General features: G+C 36.3%; 1 protein-coding gene and 1 pseudogene across 1 annotated transcript in view; both read right to left on the bottom strand.

Annotated features, from left to right (window-relative positions):
- The window catches only part of LOC145252542 (cAMP-dependent protein kinase type II-beta regulatory subunit-like), a 124,507-nt gene that overhangs the window by 84,023 nt on the left and 14,147 nt on the right, over positions 1 to 26,337 (bottom strand). The window lies entirely within an intron of this gene.
- Positions 5,205 to 5,322, bottom strand: LOC145252929 (5S ribosomal RNA; annotated as a pseudogene).

Raw genomic sequence — 26,337 nt, 5'->3', positions numbered from 1 at the left:
GATTGCCTTAATACGTATTATATACGTTTGAAGCCAAAACAACGCATTTTTACAAAATAAACAGACATTTATTTTGTTTGAAATTTATATTGAAATTCATAAATATATTTCGAAGTAAAACTTCATCTTCATGTCTGTTTATTTTGTTATAATGCATTGTTTTGCCTTCAAACGTATATAATACGTATTTTATTTTATTCAAACTTAACCAGCGCCTCTAAGGAACACTAATCTTAACGTGAATTCCGCATGGCCAACGCACCGTTCCGACATTTAAAAAGACTACCGTAAAAAAAACAAACGGACTTCTACTGATTCTCTGATCCAACAACAATATGGCAAAAAAAAAGAAAGAAAGAAAGACATGCTGAAGATGAAGTTTTGCTTTGAAATATATTTATGAATTTCAATATAAATTTCAATATGAATTTCAATATAAATTTCAAACAAAATAAATGTCTGTTTATTTTGTAATAATGCGGTGTTTTGCCTTCAAGTGTATACAATACATATTTTATTTTAATGTTTTTCATATTTATTTTAGAAATTATCTTGTTAGTGCTTTGTGAAAAGTCTTTGCCCGGCTCAGGGGTTCCATGGTGTCATGAAGTTTGGGAAACCTTGGCCTATGTGACAAAAGAAACCATGAAATAAAAGAAATATAAACATATGATGTAGCCTTGATGCCAAAGTTGATCCAACCCGCAAGGGAAGGCTGAGAAAAACGTGGAAGCGATAAGAATGGTCCTGATAAAAAGTAAGTACGGACAAAATGAATGGCCAATCACAAAAATAAAAATATTGTTATAACCCCGTTGAAAGGGCCACAAGGAAAACACAACACGGGAATAAAGTAGCAAAACGTATTAACAAGAACATACAAAAAGTGTGACTTGTTCGACGGATAGATGAACAACCTCGGTTGGTCCACCAGATATCGACTGGTTATTTGTTTCCCACGAAACAAAATGTGACACAAGGTCGGTTTAATGTGGGAGATAACCAGCTCTCCTCAAAAGAGGCATTCTGCAAGAATAAAATTGCCTTAGTATAGAAGTGTTTCCCCCTCTATTGACTAAGGATAATTAATTTGTGCAGCATCCAAGCAGACACCACACTTCAGCCACCAGTCTAGTACGAGTATCGACTGCGCATTAATGCCTTGTATTCCGGTATTTATTATGTATGGATCAGTTCATTCGTAGGTAACGCAGGCAGTTCTGTCACAACAAATATCTGACTTCATTAATTCAAAAAATTCTTTAAATTTCAAGAAATCAACCAATTTTAATATTTTTTTTATTTATTTATTTAAATTTTCTTATTTTGTTCAAGCTGGGGATGGGGCATTCTAATGGATGTTAGACATTCATCCACTATCTCATACATTGCAACTGAGAGATCGTTTAAGATTTTAACCGTCCCTTTTAAGTGCAATTGTTCGAATCTCTCTTGCACTTGGTTCACCGGGTATATTTGCCAGGTAGGTTTCGAAAATTTTCACAACTCTAGTTGGTCTTATAATTACAGTATAATTATACTGGGATAACGCATTAATCCATTCTAGGGTTGGGATCGTAAGGTGAAATCACTGTATGGTGGGGGCCCAAGCAAAATTTTATATAGTACATATTAAAAATTAGCAACAAAATACAGTACAGCATATAACACACACACACACACATATATATATATATATATATATATATATATATATATATATATATATATATATATATATAATCAAATAACATCATAAATAACACCGTAAGGCGGGGAAAATACCGTAACCAAGGGCCGGAAAAACATTGTATTCCACATCTTAACCTGAAACACACACACACACACATACAACACGTATCCCGGGGCACTGTATCCGAAGGAACGATAAAGATCTTCCTTAAGATTCCAGTTTTTCATGTCGTTCATAAGACCTTGATATTTCGTTATCTTTTCTATCTCATCTTTGTTTAACCCAGCAATCTGATTATGAAAAGTAGTTAACTTATTATTCTGTTAGTTAACTCAATGAAACTACATTATTTTGTTGTATAAAGTTATATGTCTGGATACTAGAAAAAAATTGGTATTTGTTGCAATATTTTTGATATAATGAAGTAAATATTCATCTCTACATCTCTATCGCTATAATCATATAAATGCGTCTGTGTGTGTGTGTGTGTGTGTGTGAGTTCGTTCCTTATAGATTCCGAAACGGCTGAACAGATTTTCTGTAAAATTTACAGAACTTAAGTGTATAAGTCTGGGAGTGATCTTAGTTAAGTTTTGTCTCAAGATACCCTAGTAATTACCGATAATCGATAATCGAAACCGTTATTTAATTTATCTATCATCGGTAAAGCCATTATTTCCATGTCGTCGCTTAGCAACAATAATAGAACAACGGGCCGTGAAAATTCTACTGTGAGTAAATTGATAGTGTTCTTTTTTTTTTTTTTTTGCGTGATGTGGTCTGTAGGTTCCAACTCTGAATGTAAATTTCTTTTTTTTTTTTTTTTTTACATTAACATCAAAAAAGTTTGTAAGACTTGAAAATTTACATTTCCTTTTTTGGCATGACATAGTCTGTAGGTTCAAACCCCGCACGTAAATTTCTTAACGTTTTTTTTTTTTTCATTAACTGAAAAGAAGTTCAATATAAAATAATTTTATAAAAGATACAGTAGGTTCCCTAGAATGCAATGTAGAATAATATATATTTTGGACTAAGTTACTGCATGGAAGCATGTGAAGCATTTTCCCGGGCGATTTCACGGATTTTGATGACAATATAAATATAGGAATGTGAAATATTTGTCGATCATCATTCAAACGTCGGGTCTCCCTGCTAGTTTTCAATAAAGATGGGGTAGAAGAATTGAAGAAAGTTAAAAGGTTCTATTTATAGACACTGGTGATAGTAACTGACCAATCAAATGGAGCCACGTTCTACAAGCAATCAACGGTTACAAGAAAAGGTTCCCCTTTTCTTGTAAGTAAGAAAAACATTAGATAGACCGAGATTCGAACTTTGTAAGCAAAGTTCAGAAATAGATTCAGAAATGGAATGTGGAATTTCGCATTGTTCAGTTTCACATAAAATAGTTTAGATTTTTAGGCTTTGGTTGTAAAAGGAATTTTGATTGTTCAATTCTTTTTATGAAAACAGAATTAAAATAAGGTCAGCTAGAAATTAAAGAACGATGCAATTTAAATATGTTGAAAAATAGGTTAGGAAAAAAAAATAGGAGTGAGAATTCTTTGTCTGCAGAAATGGTTTGGAAATGTACCGAACCACGCATGTTCAGGCCACGTGGGTCAATCACGTTTTTGGACACACGTATGACGTCATGGTAGAAATGAATTCTCAATATAGGAGCGAGAGTCGAAGACGAGTTAGAGACGAAGATAGGCAACAGAGCTAACATGGTCAGAGAAGGGTCCCTTTGGAAGCGAGGGAGAAAGTTTTAAACATGTAGAAACAACTTTGAATTCCTGGATGTCATCATCATTTCGACCGGTCAAATGGAATAAAAGAACATCTCATACTTTTGTAACTGCCGTCTTCGTGTCGCCTTTCTACCAAATTGAAGGTAATGTGAAATCATTCTTAATGCACTTTGTATAACGCATCCTAAGTAATGTGCCTCTCCATCATAAGTAATGTATCTCTCGTCCCATCCTCTTGTGATATAAGAACTGATCACCCTCCCTCCTACGATATATGTTATAAGAAACCACAGACTGTAAACTGTATAAATGTCTTCTCTCCCTCATCATCATCGTTTATATGTACCCCGTCATCTTAAATATGAAACCCCCGGCTATACAACGTCTCTCCCCAATATGATAGTGGCTATCCAACACAACCAGAAAGCAAAATCGCCCCATAAAAAAAAAAAAAAAAAAAAATGGATCTGTTAGAATTTCCGGACATAATTTTTCGTATCCACACAACAAAGATCTTTGCCCTTCATCTGCAAACTTTTACAGTTCAAGACTTATACGGATCAGCTACCTACCGAAAACTCTTTTTCATCTTCAGGACTTTTTTATTTTTACAAGGGAGTCACTACTTATCAAGGCCCGAAGGCCACTCAAGGATAAGAATTAATGAATGTAATGTAGTAGTGTAGTAATTGTTAATGGTGTAAGTTGGGTAGAATTTGGATTATTTAAGGGGACGGCTCGATAAGAATTTGTTTACATTGGGTTTGAAGGCTACTATAATGTAATCGGCCGGAAACTTTTCTGAAATTAAGCATAACTTTCGATTCAAAAGTATTTATTTTCATCTTTATGAAAATAAAGTAGTGTACATGTTAATAAAACATATTTTTTAAAAAATATAATCTATCTATCTATATATATATAAAAGTGTGTGTGTGTGTGTGTGTGTCTGTCTGTCTGTCTGTGTACATTTCCCTACACAATATCTCTGTCAATTTTCAGTCTACAGACTCGAAATTTGATATACAGGGTGCTGAGATTTGGGAAAATCTTTGTAATCCGTTTTCGGCCAGAAATTTGGCTGTTAAGGGGTCAAAGTTCAACGATTTGACATTTGAGAACTCTACCAAACTCCTCCGCCAATTTTGGGTCTAAACACTTGAAATTTTAGATATAGGTTCCTTCGACATGACATGGATCTAACTTGATTTGAGCCCAAAACAATAAATCTTAGTAGGGGTCAAAGTTAAAAAAAAATTGACCGCTTTTTTTTTTTGCTCAACATACACCTCCAAACACCCGGGCAACGCTGGGCTGAAATGCTAGTATATCTATAAAAGTGAGAATGAGTGTGAGGACACTTCTCAACCTATATACTCAACGAATTTTTGATCTACAGATTGGAAATTTGGTATATAGGGTATTCAGACATGTGAGAAAAAGTTTGATCGGTTTTCGTTTGGAAAAAGACGCTGTTAAGGGGTCAAAATTGAAAAATTGGTACGTGCAGGTTATCAGATTTATATCTATTTGTCAACTGTTTCATGATTGCGCATGCGCAAATCGTTCACATTCAGTGCCTCCGTTCAGTCTAGGAAAACAAAGGATACCCCCTGTAGGAGCAACTGCACATGTAATTGTGAGGCAAGTGTTGCGCAATCTCCAACCACACCTCTCCTGAATTGGCACTGCTTGAGTCCAGTCACAAGGAGAGGTTCATGACAACTAGAAGCAATGCCGAGATAAGCAGAGAGCACATACAGCACCTGGAAGTCCCAAATGGTCACCCATCTGGTACTGGCCAGGCTCATCATTGCTTAAGTTCGGTGATCTGACGGGAACCGGTGTGTCAAACGTGATTATGCCAACTGCGCACACGCAAATGGTTCACATTATGTTAAGAATAAGTAAGATTGAAAACACTTTTTAAAAATCTTGTCAAGATGGCCTAATAGTTATCGTACTTGACTCACTGCTTTTAGATTTTGGTTTCGATCCCAGCTCAAGTATCTTTTTACTTACAAGAAAAGTCGTTAGAAAAACATGATACTCGCATGTACATGTTTTAGTTTCCGTTTTTTACTTCATTTTTTTTAAAGGAATTTTCTTTCAAATTCTATGGAAGGACAGGCATTTATTATTCTTATTATTTGTATTATTCGGACTACTGTTCTCATATTTACTGCTATTTCCACAACGTTTCAGTCTTCAGGTGTATCTTGCCAAACTCGGGAATGTTTCTATCAAACTCTGGAATCATTCTGTCAAACCTAGGAATCTTTCTGTCAAACTCGGGAATCTTTCTGTAAAACCTGGGAACCATTCTGTCAAACTCGGGAACCATTCTGTCAAACTCGGGAATCCACACAGAATTTGCAATGGGACACTTTGTTTAATCCATAGGGGTAGCATGCTCTCGTTCTGTCAGCCATGATTGGGTAGAAGTCTTAAGTAATTCGTAATTGTATTTTTATATACTTGAGCTAGACGGAGGATAAGGCGATTCGATCTGATCAAGCGGCTGGTTATGAATAGCAAAAAAGTTTATCCCGATAATATTAATAAACCTGGGCTTTCTTTAATCAGGCACCTATCTCCCTGTAATTTGTGAACGTTAGAAAACAGAGACTGAGGATCAACCCTACCAAAGAAACGAAAGGTTTAATCACTGCTTCAGGTTAGTAAATATTAGTTTTAGGAGGGCTGGGAGTAGGGATAAATAAATAAAATACTTATCCAGAGTCTGACCCAAGGTCGCATAGGCATGTTCTGGCAGTTTATGGTAAGTTGTAGAAAAAGAAGTCTATAAAAGATGTGATTATCAGCAATTAGCAGACGATAAAATTGTTTTTGTTAAAAGAAAAAAAAACAAACTTTTCTGATACTTTTCTTGATATTTGGCAGCGTTCGCGTTCATCCCCCCCACCCGACAACTTTTCTGGCTGTTTGCCAGAAGATGTCGATGTAACCTTGGATCAGGTTCTAGATCAGCACCATAAATAATTACACTAAAATTCATTTTCCATTGTTTACCATTTTTTTTTTCCTTATTAAATATTTCTTTTCGGTACAGACTATTTTTTTTTTCATTTGCAAATTACCGAATCAGAGTCACCGAATTAAAACAAAACAAAATGTAAGTTTAAGCAGAATTTTCCAAATTCTGTGCCAGAAAAAGACAAAAAAAAAAACAAAACAAAAAACAACAACAAAAACAAACAAAACAAAACAAAACAAAGAAATTCTAAATCCTCTGTTTGAAATGGGTTAATCCTATTATGTTATATTATTAGGTTCAATATTAATGGAAGATTAGTAGGACAGCAATGTTGATCTGAAGAAGAAAAATTAACAACTAAAACAGTTTGATAGAAGAAAAACAGGGTTTGTATTACTTACTATATATATAGATTGGAAAAAGTTGTCCAAAAAACAAATATATAACAAATTAAATGTTATCAAAGGCAAGATAACTTACTTTTTTACCTAACTGGATAATTTCTTTAGTGTTTTTATTTAATGTTAAATGTTTATTCGGTTCGAAAATCATACAGTGTTTATCAATGTATTAGAAAAATACAATGGCGGTGGACTCTCTGTTGAACACGTTAAGTTTGGGAAAATGAGTTAAAACTAAAAAACTATATAAAATACTGTTACAAATCCACCGAATATATGTCAGCCTATGTCACGGTAACATATATTGAGTGAGTTTCTAACAGTATTTTGCATAGATATTTTTTTTAGTTTTAACTCATATTCCCAAACTTAACGTGTTCAACAGAGAGTCCGCCGCCATTTGTATTTTTCAAATATATCGATAAACACTGTATGTTTTTCGAACCGATTAAACGTTATATATATATATATATATATATATATATATATATATATATATATATAAATGTCAATTTAATGAAACGAGGAGTGGAGAAAGAAAAAAAAAAAAAAAAAAAACCCAAACAAACAAACAAATTTAGCTAGTAAGATCCTCCCCCAACCTTTTCTAAGTATTAGATCAACCATTGTTTTCTGGCTCGTGTAGAACTGAAAACAAGCAGGCCAATCTTTAAGTGGTAGTGGGATCTAAATGGGAGAAAGAAAGAAAATGGGGAATGGAGTTTGGAGAATGGGTAGTGTTATATATGTCTTGATTTTTTTTCAGATAAAATGTCCTTTTCACAGAGATGGGGCCTGTTTCGTAATAAAAACTAGCAGGCTGCCCGGAATTGTCCAGTCATAAGATACGCTGAAATATATTACATGCAGATTATGTATTTATTATTATAGAGACAATTCTCTGTCGATTATTATATTGAACATAATAGTAGTGAGAACAAAATTATATATATATATATATATATATATATATATATATATATATATATATATATATATATATATATATATACATGATTTGGGCGCCATCAGCTAAAATCGAAACCAAAACATACAATGTTCCACCCTCATTCTTTAGAATCTGAGCGACGCCCCCTCTCTCTCCTCCCCTCTCTCTATATATATATCTATATATCTATCTATATATATATATATATATATAGTCATCCACATACAGTACTGTTTCGCTGTTTCACAGCTCATCAGTGCGGCTAGACAGGCAACTGCCTCAAGCCAGGATCGAAATCCGACCGCCCAAATGTCAGTCAAGGCTTCTCACCATGTGCTATACGGCTGATGCTGTGTGGGTAATGAATTAACGATGTTTTGACATCGTCCATATATATATATATATATATATATATATATATATATTCACCTGTCATTCCTTTCTTATGCAAGCCGCCTGATCATGAAAGACAATATACAAGCAAGCAAGGACGGCCAGGCAGTTCACAGAGTTTTATAATTATATAGATATTACCTGTTTTTTTTTATCTGATAAACTTACAAAAATTAAAAAAAAAATATTCCTAATAATAAAATAAAAAAACATCTGTTCACAGTTACTAAGGTATTTTGCCCGTTCACAAATTTAACTATTAACAGGTGCTTTCAAAGAATTTTAACTAATAAAATTTTAGTTGTAAGGGTAACAACTCTTCTTATATTTTTCAATTAAAATACGAGTTATTCCCCTTGTTGTTCGATTACTGGGTTAATCCTATTACGTTAAAAATCAATGGAAGATTAGTTGGACAGCAACGTTAATCCGAGGAGGGAGAATTAGCAACTAAAACAGTTTAGTAGGAGAACAACAGACTTAGTTAACATTTCGGTGTGTTGTAGATTTAAAAGCTCTGAATTTTTTTAGATGAGGATTGATTATTCGTATCGTTTGAATTCTTTGGACTACTATTCTCATCTTGAATGTTATTTTCACAACGTTTCGGTTGATGTAGCCAGCGATCTTTTTCGGGTGTATCTTGTCGAACCCTGGAATCTTTCTGTCGAACTTAGGACTCCGCATAAAATCTTGAATGGAATCGTCTGCGAGGGCCCGTGGCGTAGTGAATGCAGTACTAGGAAAAATTCAGTTGTAAAAGTTACACTCTTCTAGTTGTTGAAGGTTCAAATCTCAATGTGGGTGACATCTAAAAATACAATTGAGGGCTACCTATGACTCCTGCTCAGTTATGGCTGATGGAGCGGAGCTGAGGAGGGGGGGGGCGTGCTGCCTCCCATGGATTAGATGAGGAGTTCTTTCCAAGATTCCATGCAGATTCCAGAAGTTCAACAGAAAGATTCTAGAGTTCGACAAGGTACACCTCAAGGAGGTCGGAGATTACATGAACGGACACGTTGGAAGACCAAGGAAAATATTGGAAGTGACAAGAGTGTGTTGGAGAGAAAGAGGGATAAATAAAGACCTGGGCAGAGCTAGTAAAAGCCGTAAAAAATCATTTTTTTTAAAATTCAGTTTTCACCCCAAACAAGGCATAGTGCCACTTTGATATAGGGAGTTACTATCAGGGACATAAGTTGCAGGGATACTATGAAAGGAGTTGAACAACTAGATGTCTGTTCACATTACACTTGAACTTCTGCATGTCAGTAAAGTCGGGAAAGCAGAATCCCGGAAGAGAGTTCCAAAGTCTAGCAGTTCTGGATAAGGAACTATTGGAGTAGAAAGCTTTCTTACACCCAGGGCTCTCTACTGTGAAGGGGTGGGATTTAGCTGCTTGTCGGGTTTGTTGGGGGTATTTACGTTGAGGGGGTACAAGTGCTGTAGTTTGTTGGAGCATTCACCATTTAAACAGACAGAGGGATGCAATATTTCATCGATGGGATAGAGGCTGAAGCTTAGACGACAGTCCAGAACCTATCAGGTTGGTGACTCTCTTTTGAACCCTGTCCAGGAGTGAGAGACTAGTAGCAGATGCACCAACCCAGATGTGACAACAATATTCCATACATGGTCGAATGGTAGCCTTATAGAGGTAAAGGATCCTTTCAGGTGTAAGTAGCTTTCTAGTACGGTAGAGAGAGCCCACATTCCTCGTAGCAGCCCTGGCAATGCTCTCAATGTATCTGTTCTAACTCATGTTGCCTGTGAACTTTAGGCCAAAGAGTTTAAAAGAAGTATTTTCAGGTAATGTGTCTTTAGCCATTGCTATTGGTGGTTGAGAAGGTTTCTTGTAATTATTAAAGAAAACAAGCTTAGTCTTGGCAGCATAGAATGTGACCATCCATTTATGTCTCCATTCCCATATGCTGTAATATGTTTCTCACCATTTTGTGCGTTACTTCATGTGTGGTAATTAAGTCTATGCTTTTTGCTTTTCTTTTCAGATCTGTTATATGAATTTGGGTTTTAATCTTGAAGGGAGAATACGTGAAGTTATTAGTTTCATCCTGCAACAGTTTCTTGTGAAATCAGTTGATGCGGTTCATGGTCGATTTCAAAAGCTGGTGGCGAATTGTGGTGGCCATATTGAATTTTAAATAAAAGTCCATGTGATATACTTTCTTCTCATATTCATTAATTGGAAAAATTATACTTCAAAAATATATTATAGTTATTTTAGAATAGGAAGTTACTTTCGGATCACCCCGTATAACATTTGTTTTTATCAAACATTTGTTTTTATCAAACATTTGTTTTTATCAAACATTTGTTTTTATGTTAATAAACCTACTAGGAGAAGGAGTGTGTGTGCATTTGTGTGTGTGTGTGCATTTGTGTGTGTGTGTGCATTTGTACGTGTGTGTGTGTGTGTGATATTGTTATGTAGTATAAAAAAAAGAACCTCAAACGTTGTCCATTGCTAGTGATTTCCTTCTTGGTCCGACTCTCTCTCAGCTTTTACTCAAATCTCTCCCATCTCTCTCAGGAGACCTTGTAGTCACCAACTATCGTCTGCTGTCCCCAACTGTAAAATGTCACCCAGTCCTGTCACTTCAACACTATCTGTAAAACTTACCCCCCTCCCTCTCTTAAACAGTCTGTAAAACTTACCCCCTCCCCTCTCTTAAACTGTCTGTAAAACTTACCCCCCCCTCTCTTAAACTGTCTGTAAATCTTAACCCACCTCTCTTAAACTGTCTGTAAACTAACTCTAAATATTATTGATTTCTATGTCCGGTTCACCCCACCTTGATTAACAATAATTGTTATTGACTTAAAAAAAAAAAAAACAACAACAACAATAAAACACACACACACACACACACAAAACACACACACACACACACAAACTATTAAATAAACAAATATACTGTTTGGAATTGTTTGGAGGGTTAATTTCTGACTTGTATAGTAAAGGCAAAAACTGGTTTTTCTTTCTTGAGAACAATCCTTTTCTTTGGATAAATGTAAATAAACCGTTGATAAGGTTGATAATATGTACAACAAATCGCCAATTCTCTCCACTGGTGACAACTGATGCAATTCTCTATCTATATAAGAGCCAGGTACGTCCAACGATGGAGTACTGTTGCCACATTTGGGCAGGAGCTGCTAGAAAGGACTTGTCCTGCCTTGATAGAGTTCAAAATAGACTTTGTAGCCTCGTAGGGGATGTCCTTTTCTCTTCCCTGCAACCTCTTTCTCACATAAGAGATGTTGCGAGTTTGTCTCTGATGTATCGTTATTTTCATGGCAAGTGCTCGACTGATCTTCAATCTATGGTCACCCTTCGCCAAACTTTCACAAGAAACACTCGTCTAGCTGAAAACACTATCAATAATTCCCCACACTCTTTATCTGTGCCTAAACCTAAACGTAAATTCCATGAACAAAGCTTCTTTCTTAGAACTGCACCCCTGTGGAACTGTCTTCCATTCTCCTGCTTTCAGCTGACTACAATCTGATTGTCTTCAAGTCCAACATAAACAAATTCTTGATGAGCCGTTCCACTTAAGTTAACAAATTTACCGAATTTCTGTTACTACCAATTACTATATTGTTCAATTCACTACTGTACACTCTTAAAAAGTCAAGTCAGGTGAAATATTCACCATCTTGCCTGGCATTTGCAGAGGAATGCAGAACTATAGCCGAACACTTATTTAGTTCAAGATTGTAACAAAATATCTCTCGTCGGCATCTTGTACTCCACAGCTAAAATTTTGTTTTGATAACACATTTTAAGTTGTTGCTCAGTAGATAGTGATGTCTCTGTCTTTTTGTGACCGTCGTCTCCTTGTTAATAACAGAAGTGTAAAAATTCTTGATAAATGCATAAGTCTTGCTTTGTTGATACATTATACGCTGTGGCTCAATGGATAGTGGCATCTCTGTCTTCTTGTGGTAGTTGTCTCCTTATTTATAGCGGCAAACCTGCTGATGCTGCCAAGCGTTTCATGATATGCTCAAACAATATAGCAATTTTATTCATGAAATTTGATTCTGGTTAAAACAAAGTTGAATTTCGTATTATTTGAATTATTTATATATCAGTGAGACTTGATGTTGCCCGGGATTGAATGAGAATCAATGAATGTTCCAGACTTCCAATACTTTTATTGTCATCGAAATCTGTGAAATCGACTATTTTTCAATCAAATCGATTGATTGCCTGCTCTAGTTGAACACCCACTGTGGTGCATTGGAAGGAAGCTTCACATGCTTCCCTGCAGTGACTCAGTCAACAATACATTGTAGTCTACATTGCACTGTAGAGAACTTATAGTTGATTTTATAAATTTTTTTTTCTTTAATGACTTAAATTAAAATTTAAAATACAAAAGTCAAGTACAATTGCTAAATTATGAAAACAGAAACGTTCATTTTGAACGTGCTCTTGTCTTATCAACGGACATACTGTTCATTCTATATGCCGAGACCTTCTATAAAATCAACTATAAGTTCTCTACAGTGCAATATAGACTACGATGTGCTGTTGACTGAGTCACTGCGTGGTGATAAAACTTCTAAAATGCAGGTGTGATATATATTATTTAATTGGAATTCATGATTGAGATGAGTATTATTTACTAATTTTATTTATTGCGGACTTATCTTCATCTTTATTAGTTGTTGTTTCACAACGTTTCGGCCAATTATTCCTCTGCCTTCATCAGGTGGTAACCGCAATGGGATAGGAACTCCGAATCTCCTAACTGCACCCACAGCAATTACTGCCTTCTGTAGTTGCTATTGTCTCACCACGTTTCTGTGGTGCAGTGGATAAAGACGTTAAATCTCTACGGTTCCAGATGAAAATTGTCTGAAGATAGCGGTTTCAATCCTATCCAAAGCCGGTCAGAGGCTTATTTGGCGAAAACGTGGTGAGACGACAACAACCATGGAAGGCAGTAATTGCAGTGGATGCAGTTATGAGATTCAGAGTTCCTATCCCATCGCGGTTACCACCTGACGAAGAGTTGGTCGAAACATCGTGAACAACAACTAAAAAAGATGAGGATAATAGTCCGCATTAAATAAAATTAAAAAACACTTGTGATGTTAGGTTGTATAAAAGTGTTAATTTTGGCTAAATGCATACGAAACGCGAAATGACATCACTGTCAGGAAAAAGACTATAAAAAGGAGAGAGCGCATGTTAGAGGGGACGTGGGTAACGTCAAGCCGTAATGAGAAGTCACACGTGGCGGCAGAATGAGAAAATAAATGTCATTGTTACACAAAAAAAAAAAAGGAGTTGAGTTATTACTTGTCCTATGTTCCTTGTGATGTACTCTACTACGTGTTGGGTTCATATGTGTAAACGTGTACTACGACAACATTGTCACACTAGCAACCAAACTCCAACCCTATTCCCAATGTGTCTGTTTTAAAAGTACCTTAATTTGACAAACTCATTGAACTTGCACCCTCTTGGCGTACATACACCCGACACAACCGTATAGCAACAAAATCTCACCCTTGTACTGTAGAGGTCCCTAGATGCTGAAAGCCTTTTTTAAGTTTTTTAACTTTAAACTGCTAAATTTTGAAATTCCTTCCCTGTTTCCTGCTTTCTTGACTGTACTAGCATGTAGAAATTCAAATTTAATGTGAACAGACATCATACTCATCTCTTCATTCGTCAAAGTGATAATAATCCTGGTTAGGGTTGAACAAGAGTATTTTTGGAAATTTTTTTTATTCAATTTTCACCCCAAACAAGGCACAGTGCCACTTTGATATAGGGAGTTACTATCGAGGACATAAGTTGCAGGGATACTATGTAGGGAGTTGAGCTGCAAAATGTCCGTTCACATTATGCTTGAACTTCTGCATGTCAGTACAGTTGGGAAAGCAGAATCCCAGAAAAGAGTTTCAAAGTCTAGCAGTTCTGGGGAAGAAATTATTGGAGTAGAAGGCTTTCTTACATCAAGGGATCTCTACTGTGTAGGGGTGGGAATTTGCTGCTTGTCAGGTTTGTCGGGGGGGGGTATTTACGTCAACAGAGTAAAAGGGCTTGTAATTCGTCGGAGCATTCACCATTAAAATATTTGTAGAACAGGCAGAGGGATGCAACATCTCGTTGATGGGACAGAGGTTGAAACTTTGATGACAGTTCAGGACCTATCAGGTTGGCGACTCTCTTTTGAGCCCTGTCCAAGAACGAAAAACTAGTAGCAGATGCACCAGCCCAAATGTGAGCACAGTACTCCACACATGGGCGAATGGTGGCCTTGTAGAGATACAGGATACTTTCAGGCGTGAATAGCTTTCTAGCACGGTAGAGCGACCCCACCTTCTTTGCAACGGCTTTTGCAATGCTCTCAATGTATCTGTTCCAACTCATGTTCCCTGTGAACGTTAAGTTAATGAGTTTGAAAGAAGTACTTTCAGGTAATGTATCTTTACTCATAGCTATTGGTGGTTGAGAAGGTTTCTTGTAATTATTGAAGGAAAAAAGCTATAATAAAAAAAAAGAAGGTATATAGGTATGCATATTCACATATTTCATTGTACAGGAAAGTCTCTTTAACTAATGAACCGATCATTCTGGATTTTGGAATATACTAGCTAACAAAAAATGTTCTATCTGTTTTTTGATTAGACATTAAATGAAGCTGAAATACATATGAAATATGTATAGTAATGTTTTTAGTTTTGGGCATGAAGTTGAAATATATACGTAGTTAATAAAATCCTGCCATCTCAACACAGGCTTAAAAGTCTCTCATGCGATCATGGAGTCACACGTCCGTCTCACGCCAGCACACACTTTTTCCGGTCCTCACCACATGATCCATTTTTTTCCTCTTTACTTTTTCTTTCTTTCCCTTCTCGTTCTCTACTGTGACGTCACATCACGCACTGGTTTGGTCATTTGCATACGTGTCATGCGTCTGCTGCTTAAATGTGTCAGCGACTTTGTTACACCAATGACATATTAATGCTAGAACGTTGATTGATCCATGAAGGATCATCAAATGTTATAAAAACATGCGCACCATACCTGGTCATCAGTCGTAAGCTGGACGTTTGTGAAAAAGACGGAAGTCTCTAGAGATCTTGTTTGGGCTATTTGTTTTCTTGCCACCATACTGCATCCTTATTCAATCAAGTGATTACCAGTGATGAAAAATAGGTTCTGTACGAAACTCCCAAGCATTCCAGACATTAGTGCCTTATTCACCTGATCTTACGCCATCTGATTACCACCTCTTTTTTTTTTACAAAGGAATCACCATTTATCAAAGCCCAGAGGCCACTCGAGGATAAGGATTAAATAGCTTACAAAATGTTAAAGAGTGTATAGTGGTCAAAAGGACAATATCATAGTAATCGTTAGAAGTGTAAATTAGATAAGTTGGATTACCTAAGGGGAACGGCTCATCAAGAACTTGTTTACATTAGACTTGAAGGAATACGTGTTTATGTAATATTCCAGAAATATGTAACTAATTATGACATGATAGTTAGGTAGATAGATAGTTAGTGCTCGACTGAGCTCCAATCTATGCCCCCCCCGCCAAACTTTCACAAGAAACACTCGTCTAGCAGAATACACTACCAATAATTCCTCCCACTCTTTATCTGTGCCTAAACCTAAACGTAGATTCCATAAGCAAAGATTCTTTCTTAGAACTGTACGCCTGTGAAATTGTCTTCTGCTTTCCAGCTTTCTACAATATAGTTGTCTTCAAGTTTAACGTAAACAAGTTTTTGATGAGCCGTTCCACTTAAGTTAACAAATTTACCGAATTTCCATTACTAACGATTACTATATTGTCCAATTGTCTACTGTACACTCTTTAACACTTATCCTTGAGTGGCCTTTTGGCCTTGATAAGTAATGATGCCTATGTAAAAAAAAAAAAAAAAAAAAAAAAAGAAGATAACATTGCGTATTGTTTAAATTGAAGAAAAAAGTTAGCCAGTTATCCTTGTTTTTTTAATGAAATCTCACTTTTTCGGCGATCGGATTTTGCTACAACGACGAAGAAGTATATGCAATCCTTCATGAAATCGAAAATTAAACAAAAAATACTGGTTGAAACAAATCTAATCAATAATCGTACAGAAATTTAAAAGTTTTACCAGTATTTTATTTAATTAATAATTTAAATTTTAATTTAATAAAAAAACAAAATGAACTTTCGGGATACTCAGTTATTACATAAAAACAAAAAATGAATGACGTCATAAAAGCTGAATGGTGGTTGTCAAAAGCTGTGGGCGAGCTTTATTATTGTTATGTAAATAGTTTATTGTACCTATTTACTATGCTTTATTATTAGTTATGTAAATAGTTTATTGTGCCTATTTACTATGCCTCCCCACGGGACAGAGTTAGACACCAAGAGGATTATCCTATTTATTTGCTCCCACTCCCACCAGGGCAGAGTTAGACACAAGGTCGGTTTTTTAATGTGAGTAAAATCCAGCTACCAAAAAGTGGCACTCTGGATAAGGGGGGGGGGATTAAAATTGTCTTTGTCTAGAAGGATTTCTCCTCCACTGACTGAGGACAGAAAAAGTGAATGTAGTGTCAGAACAGATACTATTATCGACAAACGTCACAGTTAAGGAATTATATATTTAGTTAGTCAAAGTGCCGATGTGTAATAACTAAACACTCACTTATGTACTTACGTTACCGTAGTATTTTTTAAATAGTATTTTCAAGTTAAGTTGATGTTACGACCCAAATCCCTAGAGTTTTACTGCCAGGGGATTAAACAGCCAGAGACACGTCGGTCAATTTCGCTCTTATGCATAGATCATCGTATAACGATTAGATCACTGTGACTGACGTAAAAAACATTTAAAAAATAAAATTCAACGTTATTTCTTGTGGTTAATGGTAGCCGATTTTATACGGTCTTTGCTAATCGAGCCAGAGACGGCTCGTGTTGCCGGGTTTGGATCTGTCGACTGGTGTTAATCGTGACACCCTGCACTGAAGATTCCCGAAAGGATGAAACACTAGTGTCTGTAGGTATTTAATTATTATAGTAAAAAAATAATATATATATATATATATATATATATATATATATATATATATATATATATATATATATATATATATATATATACTAGCAAAAGTACCCGTTGCTGACTGGGTTCAAAAACAGCCTACAGAAAATGGACTCTGATTTATGAAAGTATGATAGGTCATGAAAAGGAAAGGTTGTAAATTTGGGTTGATATGATGATGAAAGTAAAAATAAAATAGATAAACCCCATGATTTATTATATCATACCTGTTCACCCTGAAACACTTATCACAATATTCTGTGGATCTATATTAAAAAACCTTGTTAAACTTTATGACATATTTCCATTCTATGGAGGTCAGGTGCGAATGAACACCCCATAATTTTATTATACTATATTTCTTCAAACAGAAACATAATTATCAAAGTATACTAACTCAGATAGATATGAAAAGTCTTTATTAAAGTTTGTGCCTATTTCCATTCTATGGAGGCCAGGCGCGAATGCAGACCCCACAATTTTATTATACCATTCATATTTAAGTTAAAACATACTTATCAAAGTATTCTTATGTACATCTATATCAAAAACACTTGTAAACGTTTTTTTTTTATAATTTTTTAATTTTTTATTTCCATACTTTGTGGACCAGGCGCGAACGCAGACCCCACAATTTTAATGAACCACTGTTCTGCCAGATCAAACATACCCATTCCTGTGTCTCGATACATCTTCTATCATTATATGTGATCAGTTTTTTTTAAATAGTCAACCATATAGGAGCCTATTCGTGCCCCCCCCACACCTTTATATTATATATATATATATATATATATATATATATATATATATATATATATATATCTCAAGCCGCTTGGCATTGCTTGAGATCCTTGAGGTAACGACGTCAGGTTTTGCAACTCTTGCAGGGAGGTGTCAGCGTCCTCCCACATACAGCGCCTGGTATTCCCAAATTGGTCACGCATTTTAGTAATGACCAGGCTCAACGTCACTTAATTTTGGTGATCTGATGAGAATTGGTGTGTGAACGCGATTATGTTGTGTGTGTGTATATATATATATATATATATATATATATATATATATATATATATATATATATATATAGAGAGAGAGAGAGAGAGAGAGAGAGAGAGAGAGATGTTGTTTTTGTTTTGGTTTTAGCGATATGTTTTGAATGAATTCAGTTATTTACGAAAGTGCATTTTTACCTAAATGCGAGTTGGGAATAATTTTCCCTTTTAACCAATTTAGTACCCCCACATGAGGAGCGGTAAAATGTAATTATCCACTGACACGTGTTTCGTCGTCTACGACTCATCAGAGTGGCTGTATGAGTCGTAGACGATGAAACACGTGTCAGTGGATAATTACATTTTAAAAATAATATATTTTGATTTGATTTGATTTGATTTAAAAAAAAAAATACTTGATAAAATTAGGTGATTTTTCGGCAGACCTGAACGAGAATCACCCCCCCCTACAGATTGTTCCCATTTTGCGTTAATTTGTTATTTTTTTTACTATCGCTTGTAGTATAAAATGAACCTTCAATTCAAGGTGATTGCAGTCACTTAGAACTAATTGTGGTGCTTATGTACTTATGTTACCGTGCTTATTGTTAAAAAAAAAAATAGTATTTTCAAGTTAAATTCAAGTTTTACAACGTCTTTGTGATTAAAGTGTTGGGTAAAAGTACAGAATAATTACCAAACACCCTCCCTTCCCCCATGTTAAGAATGGCTTTCTAAATAATCACATTGTTATTTCAGTACGGTAACAAAAGTGCATAAGTACCCTAATTGTTAATCAACACTTTCACCTGTTATGCCAGAATCCGACCGAAATTCTGCACAGGCTTGAGTTGGATAAAATGCATCTGTAGAAGGTCGAAGGTTACATCGGCCGAAACGTTGCGAATATAACAATCAGTATGAGAATAGTTGTCCAGTGCGAATATAATACAAATGCGTTCCTTTGTTATCTGCTCAAATGTTTTATTTAAGTGATCGGACAATAGCGATTATTATTTGCATTATATAACAACTTGTTTAATGTTTTGTTAAATTTTTTTTTTTATTCAATTTTCACCCCAAACAAGGTATAGTGCCACTTTGAAGTAGGGGGCTACTATCAGGGGCATAAGTTGCAGGAATATTATGAAGAGAGATTAGTAACAAGATGTTTGTTCACATTACACTTGAACTTCTGCATGTCAGTACAGTTGGGAAAGTAGAATCCTGGAAGGGAGTTCCAAAGTCTAGCAGTTCTGGTGAAAAAACTATTGGAGTAGAAGGCTTTCTTACACCTAGGGATCTCTACTGTGAAGGGGTGGGATTTAGCTGCTTGTCGGGTTTATCGGGGGTATTCACCTCTAGGGGGTACAGGTGCTTGTAGTTCGTCAGAGCATTCACCATTAAAGTTCTTCTGGAACAAGCAGAGGGATGTAACATTTCGTTGATGGGACAGAAGCTGAAGCCTAGATGACAGTTCAGGACCTATCAGGTTGGCGACTCTCTTTTGAACCCTGTCCAGGAGTAAGAGACAAGTAACAGATGCACCAGCCAAATATGACAACAGTACTCCATACATGGGTGAATGGCGATTTACAATTTAAAATCTTGGCTTCATTCGTGAACAACCTCAACACTAAATCAAGAAAAGAGAAGGGCACCACGAGAAAACATTTAGATCGTGATATTCGGAAAATTCGTAGGGAATTCAACCGAAACCCTAACAGCACCAATGTTTTCATTTTTGCAAGAGCTGGAATCGCTCCAAGATCCAGGTAGGCCTGATGCAATGTGTTGAATGAGATGGCAAAGAACATCAAACCTCTTCCAAGCCTACATTTAGCAAACAATATAGGGAAAAATGAATGGCTTCCAATGTGTCCTATGTACGGATGAGGCCCATGCTACTCTTGACGGTCCAAATAGAGGCACCAAAGTTTGGAACCCGAACGGAACTCCGACCCCTTACAGAATTCATCACCAACAAGGAGGTGAAGTCATCATGTTTTGAATGGGAATCCTTGGGGGATAAATTGGTTAGACCATTCCAAGTGCCAAAGGGTATAAAGCTTATCAGCAATGTGTACACTGTCTTTTTGAACAATCATTTGTTGCCATGGCTAGTTGACCTACCATTGTCACATCGCTTTCAGATGGATGGCTCCGATTCTCTTTCCTCTGATCTTGAGCACGTAGTACAATGGGGAAAGGTGTGGCTTGTTACTTTTAATGCATCTAAAACAAAGCTTCTATCTTTACATCATCAACGCTCTGATCCCCATCTGGCATCAATTGAAATGAATGGCTCTCGTCTTGGGGGAGACCTCATGTTTTGACAAGCTTCTAGCTTGACCTTTACTCCTGATCTGAAATGGAACACGTACATCAAATCTGTTGCCAAGGTCGCTGGAAAGATGGTGGGATCCTTCTATCGCTCCAGAAGATATCTCACTACTGATGCAATTCTCTATCTATATAAAAGCCAAGTACATCCAAGGATGGAATACTGCTGCCATATCTGAGCAGGAGAGCCTATCCTGCCTTGGCAGAGTACAAAATAGACTTCGTGGCTTAGTGGGGGATGCCCTTTTCTCTACCCTGCAACCTCTCTCCCACAGAAGAGACGTTGCGAGCCTATCCTTGTTTTATCGTTATTTCCATGGCAGGTGCTCGTCTGAACTCCAATCTCTGGTCGCCCCTCGCCAATCTTTCAAAAAAAAAAAAAAAAAAAAAAAGAAGATGATTTTTATGCATGACAATGCACCATCCCATTCTGCTAGGGCGACTGCAGCCTTCCTTGAATCTATGGGCTTCATTGGAGAAACGCTTATGAGCTGTCCACCGCATTCTACAGACCTTTACCCCATCGAACATCTCTGGTCAATATTGAAAAGAGGGATTTTTGAAGGAAGAAGAGCAATTTACTTTAAAGGGTGCCCTGTGGAGGGAAATAGTTGATGTCGCCAGAACCATAACTCCTTTTCAGATCAAACAATTGACATCCTTGGTGGACAAAAGGTTGTTTAAATGGTGGATATGGCGATAAATAATTCATTTATTTAAGGCTTATCACCTAGAATGTGCTTTTGTTTATTATTATTTGACAGAAAAATATGATAAAAAGTAAAGTTTTCATGATTAGACATTGTATTTTTGCCCTAATACAACGTTTTAAGAAACCTGCAATAAAGCGATGGAAATTCTTTGATAAAGAATAAAATGTCGTGACTGTGAATATCGCATGAATTGGAATAAAATTTTTAGAAATAACTAACCTTAAAGTAGTCCTTTGATGATACAATTTTAATTCTTTTGTGACATATATTTAGTGAAATATTGATATTTTACTAATCTGCAATAAGATGATTGACACAATTTATATAAGGCACTGTGTGTGTGTGTGTGTGTTCGTTCCTTATGGATGGACTCAGAAACGACAGGGCCGATTTTCCACACAAATGTACTTTATGTGTCTGGCAGTGTTCTTAGATTTTAAATCAGAATGCCTGGAATAAGTATCAAAAATCGATAATAGAAAAATCTGATGAAGAAGGAACAATCCGATTTTGACCAAAGTAAACACCCTTATACAATCTAACATCACAAGTGCATTTGAGAAGTTTTATTACCACAGAAGACAAAAGGATCAGTAGGTTCTTTGATAAGATAGGGACACCTTCAAAATGAATGTTTCTGGTTAGAGCACAACTGAACCATAATGTTTGACTTTTACATTTTAAACTTTAATTCAAGCATCTATATAAAATAATTTGATAAAATCAACAGTAAGTTCTCTACAGTGCAATGAGAATACAATGTACTGAAGACTAAGTCACTGCAGAAAGGCATGTAAAGTTTCCTCCTGATGCACTGCAGTGGGTTCCCAACTAAAGCATCTGAACTTTCTTCACGATGCACTGTGGTGAGTTCCCGAATAGAGCAGGCAAGCAATCGATTTGATTAAAAAATGGTCAATTTCACCAATTTCAATGACAAAGAAATACCGTAAGTGTGGAACTTTCATTCATCCTAATTCAATCCCGGGTAACGTCGGATCTATTTCCTAGTATATATATATATATATATATATATATATATATACATACACAGCGTGACCCCCAAATAAACAAAAGTTAAATGGAGGCCATCTCGAACATATGATGTAGAACGAAAAAAAAAAGGCCAAAGACTCTAGTGTTTTGATGTGATGTTTTGAATATAATAAACTAGCTATGACCAAAGTTTCATTTCATTAGGACAAAACACTAAGAAACTGAGCCTAATTAGAGTTGGAGCCCGTTTTTTTTTGGTCACCCTGTATATATATATAATATATCTTTCTGACAACGGTTCCCAATGACTGTACAATAAATGTCCACAGCCCACTCGGGAATGCTGATCATGCTGTGATAATGGTAAAAATCAGCCTAAATTCTCGCCCTAAAACTGAAGACCCACTACTCAAAACAACGAGGTATTACAAAAAGGCTGATTGGGAAGCCATCAGCGAGCTCATCAGAGATGCCCCATGGCAAAATATCTTTACTCTTCCAGCGGAACAGTGTGCAAATGAGACCACTGAATGGTTCAAAACTGCAATTGAAGCACATGTTCCCGCACGGAAATTCTATAGCAAGCCCCACTCTCCCCAATGGTTTACTTCTGCTTGTGCAGCTGCCATTTGTCAAAGGCAGCATGCGTTCCGCAGATTCGACCGACATAAGTCCAGCTCAAATAAACAGAAGTTTATAGAAGCTAGAAATAATTGTAAGAGAGTGATAGAGACAGCTAAGACAGATTACTCTGAAACCACCAGAAAACGCATCGAACCACAGAAATTAGGAACCCGGGATTTTTGGAAAATCTACAACAGCGTAGTAAATAATGGACAATCAACTATTCCCCCACTATCAAACAATCATGAGGTTGCTTGCACGGCAACTGACAAGGCTAATCTGCTTGCCAGTCAGTTTGCCTCAAACTCCACACTGAACTCGGTACACCACTTACTCCCTGATTTTCCTCTGTGAACAGACGCCACACTAGACGATTTGAAAATCACCCCTTCTCAGGTACATGCTATTATAAAAAACCTAGACACCTCAAAAGCATGTGGACCAAATCTCATCTCGGCTGTGCTATTAAAAAAATGCTCTGCCGAGGTTGCTCCAGTTCTGTCCAAACTTTACAATAAATGCCTTAACGAATCTTGTTTTCCCGACTGCTGGAAAACCGCCTCTGTGGTACCAGTTTTCAAGAATTCTGGTGAAAGAACTGACCCACTAAATTATCGCCCCATTAGCCTCCTCCCACTTTTCACCAAAATATTTGAGTCCTTAGTTAATCAAGCCCTAGTCCAGCACCTAACAGCTGCTAAACTCCTGACTGACAAACAATATGGATTCAGGCAAGCCCGTTCAACAGCAGATATCTTAACTGTAGTTTCTGAATGTATATACCGTTCATTGGACAAAACAGGGGAGGGTAGAGCGGTGGCCCTTGATATATCTAAGGCTTTTGACAGGGTATGGCACGATGGTCTTCTAAGGAAAATTAGATCATATGGAATCACTGGAAGAATTCATAATGTAATTAAATCCTTCTTAAGTAATAGAAAAATCAAAGTTGTCCTCGACGGTCGTACATCCAAACAATATGACATAAATGCGGGAGTACCTCAGGGGTCTATCCTTGGACCTCTATTATTTCTGATATTCATAAATGACCTCCCTGATAAAATTGTTTCGGAGATGGGTATATTTGCCAATGACACCACTCTCTATAACAGATATGAGGGGAAAACAAATGAACACATATCCAAGGAAATGGCAGAAACACTAGAGGATGACCTCCAATCTGTAGTGGAATGGGGACAAAAATGGTTGGTCACATTCAATGCTGCTAAGACTAAGCTTGTTTCATTCAATAACTACAAGAAACCTTCTCTACCACCAATAGCAATGGCCAAGAACACATTGCCTGAAAGTACTTCTTTTAAACTCCTCGGCCTAACGTTTACAGGGAATATGAACTGGAATAAATACATTGAGAGCATTGCCAAGGCTGCTGCAAGGAAGGTTGGCTCCCTCTACCGTGCTAGAAAACTACTTACGCCTGACAGTATCCTATACCTCTATAAGGCCACCATTTGCCCATGTATGGAGTACTGTTGTCACATCTGGGCTGGTGCATCTGCTGCTTGTCTCTCGCTCCTGGACAGGGTTCAAAAGAGTCGCCAACCTGATAGGTCCTGAACTGTCATCTAGGCTTCAGCCTCTGTCCCATCGACGAGATGTTGCATCCCCCTGCCTGTTCTACAAATACTTTAATGGTGAATGCTCTGACGAACTGCAAAAACTTGTACCTCCCCGACGTAACTACCCCCGACTCATCTCATCCCTTTACAGTAGAGATCCCTAGGTGCAAGAAAGCCTTTTACTCCAATAGTTTCTTCCCCAGAACTGCGGGTCTTTGGAACTCTCTTCCGGGATTCTGCTTTCCCAGCTGCAATGATATGCAGAAGTTCAAGTGTAATGTTAACAAACATCTTTCTACTCATCTCCCTTCATAATGACCCCGCTAATTAAGTCCCTAATAGTAGCCCCCTGCTTCAAAGTGGCACTGTGCCTTGTTTGGGGTGAAAATTGAATTAAAAAAAAAGAAAAAAAATATAAAGCTGTGTGTGTGTGTGTGTGTGTGTGTGTGTGTGGTCACGAATAGGCTCCTATATGGTTGACTATTTTAAAAAACTGATTACATATAATAATAGAAGATGTATCGAGACACAGGAATGGGTATGTTTGAGCTGGCAGAACGGTGTTTCATTAAAATTGTGGGGTCTGCATTCGCGCCTGGTCCACAAAATATGGAAAAAAATTAAAAAATTAAAAAAAAAAAACGTTTACAAGTGTTTTTGATATAGATGTACATAAGAATACTTTGATAAGTGTTTTAACTTAAATATGGATGGTATAATAAAATTGTGGTGTCTGCGTTCGTGCCTGGCCTCTATTGAATGGAAATAGGCACAAACTTTAATAAAGACTTTTCATATCTATCTGCGTAAGTATACTTTGGTAATTATGTTTCAGTTTGAAGAAATATGGTATAATAAAATTATGGGGTGTTCGTTCGCACCTGACCTCCATAGAATGGAAATATGTCACAAAGTTTAACAAGGTTTTTTAATATAGATCCACAGAATATTTTGATAAGTGTTTCAGTGTGAACAGGTATGGTATAATAAATTATGGGGTTTATCTATTTTATTTTTACTTTCATCATATTTTGCTTTGGTTTTGATACCCCCAAATTCGAAGCTATCTCTTTACAACCCTTCCTTTTCATAACCTATCATACTTTCATAAATCAGAGTCCATTTTCTGTAGACTGTTTTTGAACCCAGTCAACAATGGGTACTTTTGCTAGTGTTTATATATATATATATATATATATATATATATATATATATATATATATATATATATATAGTTATCTATGTACGTGTGTTTCGCCGTATTCACATCTCTTCAGCGTAGCTGATTGTTCTGGGATTTCGAACCTCCAACCATAAGGGTTTATGGTTCAATATGGATACGATTACGTCACGACACCCGAGTTGAAATTACGTGCTAATTTTTTTAAAGTTATGTCGATTTTTAACGATAATTAAATTTGATATACAGCATTTCCTCCTAGGATATCGGTGAAAACTAATTACATCCCTTAAATCGCCTATATTTTTTTGACATAAACATATATATATCTTTATCTGTGCCTAAATTTGTATAAAGCTTTAAATTTTTAACTTTCGAGATAATATTATTTTGTTACGCTATCGATTTTCCTCCTGACGAGATGATAGCCGAAAGAGCTCTAGAGAAACTCCCGCTTATTTTATTTAAAGCGATATATATATATATATATATATATATATATATATATATATATATATATATATATGCAGTAGAACTCCGGGGTATGGTGGCCCTAGGATACGTTTTTTTTCAGGTTATGATGTGGAAATCGTTGTATACATTATGTCTAATT

The sequence above is a fragment of the Euprymna scolopes genome, chromosome 29, assembly GCF_053919585.1.
Source record: "Euprymna scolopes isolate OS-2025 chromosome 29, ASM5391958v1, whole genome shotgun sequence".
Classification (NCBI taxonomy): domain Eukaryota; kingdom Metazoa; phylum Mollusca; class Cephalopoda; order Sepiida; family Sepiolidae; genus Euprymna; species Euprymna scolopes.
Note: the sequence above shows the minus strand (reverse complement) of the source record. Positions and strands in the feature narration are given on the sequence as shown.